The sequence below is a fragment of the Pseudorca crassidens genome, chromosome 3, assembly GCF_039906515.1.
Source record: "Pseudorca crassidens isolate mPseCra1 chromosome 3, mPseCra1.hap1, whole genome shotgun sequence".
NCBI lineage: Eukaryota > Metazoa > Chordata > Mammalia > Artiodactyla > Delphinidae > Pseudorca > Pseudorca crassidens.
In genome coordinates, this window is record NC_090298.1 from 85308048 (window position 1) to 85313871 (window position 5824).

The following is a 5824-nucleotide window of genomic DNA, read 5'->3' on the forward strand; positions in this document are numbered from 1 at the left end:
GAAAAACTCAGAAAATTTAACTGATCTTCCCAAGTCAGTAGCATTTATTTAGTCACTGAATACCAGAGGTCTGTATTCTTTAACCAGTTTTTTAAAATAACTCTCAGGCTCTGTTCTCTTGACTCTTACGTGACTCTCTTTTCTTTCCATGACTCAAATTTATCTTGCACACTATCTCTGGATTAATATCCCTTAGGTCCTTTTATTCTACTAGTGTTCAAAAAATCTACAACAGCTCCCAGTTGCCTTCCTAAATAGATTTAAACTTCTCTCTTCGTGTTTTTCCTTCTTCGTAGTCCCTGCAAGGTTTCTATCTCCCACTTAGACAAGATTGTTTTCCATTCCCAACTGTGGAGCTTTCTCTAGAGTCGGCATCATCATTTATTTACACCATGCACTTGCCTATCACCCTAACCTTGCTCAAGTTGCTTCCTTCCTGAAATAACATCCTCTCCTCTTACCAGCTGAAATCCTTCCTAACCACTCCTTAAGCTTCAGCTTAAATCCTGACTTATTGACACTTTTAATATTTATTGTTTACTTTGGCCTACACATATTAATCCTAGCTCTAAATTCTTATAGTGATGTTGTTTGTTCCAAGTAATTTATAATTTAGGTTTCTATTATTTTATGTTTTTCATTAATGTTCATGGGCATTAAGTCTTAAAACATCCATAAGATAGGAAGCTACTTGGAAGTATGACTCACATCTTAAGTTTTTATAGTATAGGATGGATGGTGAATGGAAAGACAAAAGAGTTCTGCCTCATTTCATTAAAAGGGGAATTCTATTAAAATATATATTGTACAATGAATGAACACAAAACATAAAAATAAGTGAAGGAATTGAGTATAAAGGCAGTGTATTATTTTCCTAGGGCTACAATAAAAAAGTACTGCAAGCTGGATGACCTAAAACAACAGAAATCGATGATCTCACAGTTCTAGAGACCAAGTCTGAAATCAAGGTGTGAGCAGGCCCATGCTCCCTTGAAGTAAAATCCTTCCTTGCCCCTTCCTAGTTTCTGGTGATGACTGCCAATGCTTGTCATTCCTTGGCTTGGAGCTGCATCACTCTAATCTCTGCCTCTACCATAAATGGCATACTCCCTACGTGTCTGTGTCTACACCATGTTTTCCCTCTTTTTATAAGGACACCAATCGTATTGGATTAAGGGCACACTCTACTTTATCTTAACTAATTACATCTTCAAAGACCCTATTTCCAAATAAGGTCACATTCTGAGGTCCTGAAGTTTAAGGCTAATTTAATATATCTTTTGGGGGGACACAAATCAACCCAATAGAGGCAGCAAAAAGAGAAATTCAAATTGAGTATGAATTTAATGCATAGAATACCTGTTGAGAAGTCCAGTCTGCCTGCAAGAGATAGGCAACATATTTACTTCTAAACCTAATGAGAAAACATTGTCACTTGATTCAGAGTTTGTAAAATTTAAGACAACAAATTACTAAAGGAGAACACAGAAATTTGCACTTTGATCACAAGGGAAATTTATCCTAAGAGAGCTGATGAAATAGAATAGTGGGTGATCTAGAAAATAATATTATCAATAAAACTATACGTGATATACATGATTTTTTTATAACAACTTAATTAGGTTAGATTTGCTTTCTCGAATTTATACAGTTCAGTAAAATTAATCATGGGCAGGATAGGAATAATCTTGGGGAATATGACAGTGTCAGTGTATGCAGTTTTTTGATGCTATAATTTAATCATGGAATCCATGTTCCTGGATTCTAGAATATTTATCACAAATTAGAATATAAAATTTAGTGTATGAATATCAGGCAAAAAATATTTTTATAAGTTTTAAAACTATTCTTAATTTCAATCTTGCAATTATCTCAATCTGAGGTATTTTATTACATCCTGTCCTTAGAAGATATTATATTGTGTGTGAATTCTAAGAATTTCCTCTGTAATCTAAACTCACATATCCACCTTCTTACTTCAAATCTCAACTGACATGTATCACCAAAATCTAACACTGAATATGTCCCTAAGGCAACTATTTCACCTGTCAATATTCTTATTTCCCACAGTACAAATAATTTGTCTTTTTGTTCTCCCATGTGGTTCCTGAACTTTCCTTGAGTTACTCCATATGGGGGAGAGGACAAGAGGAAAGCTGTCCAGCAAAATATATTTGCCAGGCTCCCATACTAACTGGATTTAGTTTAGATATCTTTCTATCTTTGCCTAACTTCCATTTTCTACTAACAGCTTAACTACCAATTATATATATTTTTCCCAGTAAATGTCAGATAACTTTTTTCCCAGCTGCTTTTAATATTATCACTTCATCTTTGATTTTCAACAACTTGATTATATTACATCTAGTTATGTTTTTCCTTGTATTTATCCCACTTGGATTAGCTGGCAATATCTTCCAACTAATATGGGAAATTATCAGCCATTAGTTGTTCAAGTTTTGTTTCTATCTTAACTCTCTGTCTTCTCCTTCTGGGACTCTTTGTTGACCAATTTCCATGTATCCTTTATGTTTTGTTTTGCTGTGCTTGTCTTCTTTGTTCTCTCTTTGTTTTAATTTGCATATCTTTTCTAATGGTGTATTTCTGAATTCAATATATACCCTATCCTATGTTTGATCTGCTTTCAATCACATCCATGAGATCCATTTGATGCTTCTCTATTTTTTTAATTAATTAATTGTTTTATTGAGGTACATTGGTTTATGACATTATATAAGGTTCATATATACAACATTATAATTCAACTTCTGTATATACACTCTACAGCATACTCATAACCAAAAATCTAGTTTCTATCCCTCAATATACAGTTAACCCCTGTTACCTATTCCTCCTGCTACCACCCTCCTCCCCTCCTGGTTCTGCCTTTTCATTTGTTTATAATTTTCTTTGATGTACAGAAACTTTTTAGTTTGATGTAGTCCCATTTGTTTATTTTTCCTTTTATTTCCCTTGCCTAAGGAAACAGAACCAAAAAGATATTGCTAAGACTGATGTCAAACAATCTACTGCTTATGTTTTCTTCTAGAAGTTTTATGTCTTACATTCAAGTCTTTAATCCATTTTGAGTTAATTTTTGTGTATGGTGTAAGATAGTGGTCTAGTTTCATTCTTTCCCATGTGGCTGTTGAGTTTTCCCAATACTATTTATTGAACAGACTTTCCTTTCTCCATTGTATGTTCTTGGCTTCTCTGTGTTAAATTAGTTGTTTATATATGTGTGGGTTTATTTATGGGCTCTAAAGTCTGTTCCATTGATCTGTCAGTCTTTTGCTGCTACTGCCATGCTGTTTTGATTACTATAGCTTTGTACTGTAATTTGAATCAGGGAGTGTGATACCTCCAGGTTTGTTATTTTTTTATCAGAATTGCCTTGGGTATTTAGGGTCTTTTGTGGTTCCATACAAATTTTAGAATTTTTTTTTGTTCCATTTCTGTGAAAAATATCATTGTGATTTTTACAAGGATTGCATTGAATCTGTAGATTGCTTTAAGTAATATGGGCATTTTAACAGTGTTAACTCTTCCAGTTGATGAGCATAGACTATCTTTTCATTTCTTTATGTCTTCTTTAATTTTTTTCAACAATGTCATAATTTTTAGGCCTTTCATCTCCAGTAGTTCTGGGTGAGGAAGAAAGTGATAGAAAAAGTAGAGAAAGTAGTTCATATGTATATGTATATCTATCTATCTATCTACCTACCTACCTACCTACCTATCTATGTATCTATCTGTATATACATATATACATATGAAAAAAAAGCAAGAACAAAAAATAAATATTAAAAAATGTAAGTTACTAAAATTTTCTGAAATAAGTTAAGAATTATATCTTCATTTTGCAAGAGAATATCATGTCTCAGAGAAAGTTTTTACAAGCAGCCAAAATCAAGACATATTATGATAAAAATTGACCTAAGCTCAAAATACTTTCACAAATGAATTGCTTTAAACAACTTAAAGGTAATCCCAATACTACTTAAACTATTTTAAAGCATAAACAAAGGGGGAGACAACTTCCAAATTCTTGTTATAAGGTGAGTATAATGTTGCAAAATCTGATAAAAACTGCTCTAAAGGAACCTACAAAACCAATCGTGTATGTGAATATCAGTAAAAATATTTGATTTGTAAAGTTAATATGATTGCAATAAAAACACCATCTTTTTATTTTCTTGAGCTACAAAAGTTAATTATAACATTTATGTGAAAGGACAGACAAGAAAGAATAGAGAAACCAGTAAACCATGAAAAGGGTGTTCTAACCCCCACCCCATATGAAATGTATTTGAGTCCTCTATAATTAAGAGAGTAAGATATCAGAATATGAGTGGACCAGAATAGAAAATCTGAAAATAGATATATTTGCAAAGAAAAACTTCATATATTATAAATATAGCATCAGAAATCAGTGAGCAAAAAATATTATGTATAATTAATAGTGTTGGAATAATGTCATAGCTATATGAAGAAAAGACAAGAAGATAACTTCACACTGCAAGTATTAGAAAAAAATATTTGTGAATGCACCTACAAACTCGAAAGAAGGGAAAAGTCCTAAATGTGACTAATGAAATAGAATCAATAAAGGATAAAATTAATATTAGTTATGTAACTTGTCCAAAAAATATACATGACTGATAAACATTATAATCAACAAATAGACAAATGACAAAACAGTGAAACCTATTTTCAATGAAAAAGGTTTAAATGATGTAAGATCTATTCATTAATAGAATTTTAAGATGCAATATATTTGTGATATAAACCAAGCCAGATATTCAGATATATCCTTAATATCTTTTACTCTAAAGATAAGAAGAAATGCAAAGTGTCACTTCAGCAACACACATACTAAAATTGGAATGATATAGAGAAGGTTAACTTGGATGATATGAAAAATTAATGAAATATTCTATATTTTTCTGTACACTTAAAAATGATTAAAATGTTATGTATATTCTACCACAATAGAAATAAATAAATAGACATGAAAATAGAAATGAAAAAATTAATATGATAAATAAAAAGACAAGGAAATTTTAAATTTTCTCAGTAATTTTAATTTTAGTAAAAATATTAGTGGGCTTCCCTGATGGCGCAGTGGTTGAGAATCTGCCTGCTAATGCAGGGGACACGGGTTTGAGCCCTGATCTGGGAGGATCCCACATGCCGCGGAGCAACTAGGCCCGTGAGCCACAATTACTGAGCCTGCGCATCTGGAGCCTGTGCTCCGCAACAAGAGAGGCCGCGACAGCGAGAGGCCCGTGCACCACGATGAAGAGTGGCCCCCGCTTGCCACAACTAGAGAAAGCCCTCGCACAGAAACGAAGACTCAACACAGCAAAAATTAATTAATTAATTAATAAACTCCTACCCCCAACATCTAAAATATATATATATATATATATATATATATATATATATATATATATATATTAGTATCATTCTGAGTTCATATTGATAGTAAAGAAAAAAGGAAAATCTAGCTGGTTAGATCAGTCTTAATAAAAACAATAAGAATGAAAACTAGACATAATGTACCTCTTGATGTGTTACAGTAGGAAGCTCACAACTCCTATTAAGTAGTATTATCAAAAAATAGAACAAAATTTATCAGCTTTCTAAAATGTAAGTTTATTTTATAGGAAATAAAGTAGTATGCAGACCATCTTAAGTGATACAAAAAATACAAAAAGCAAAATCTGGAAGGTGCAAAATTATTATATAATCAATAACCTTTCTTTCTTTATTGAATAAATTATAAGAAAAAAGATGGGAAGCTTATAAATTAAAAGCAATT

The 5824-nt window shown here is 31.9% G+C and overlaps 1 pseudogene; it reads left to right on the plus strand.

The window, feature by feature from the left end:
- The first annotated feature begins 4852 nt into the window (after window positions 1-4852).
- On the plus strand, window positions 4853-4946 carry LOC137222856 (U6 spliceosomal RNA; annotated as a pseudogene).
- The last annotated feature ends 878 nt before the right edge of the window (window positions 4947-5824 follow it).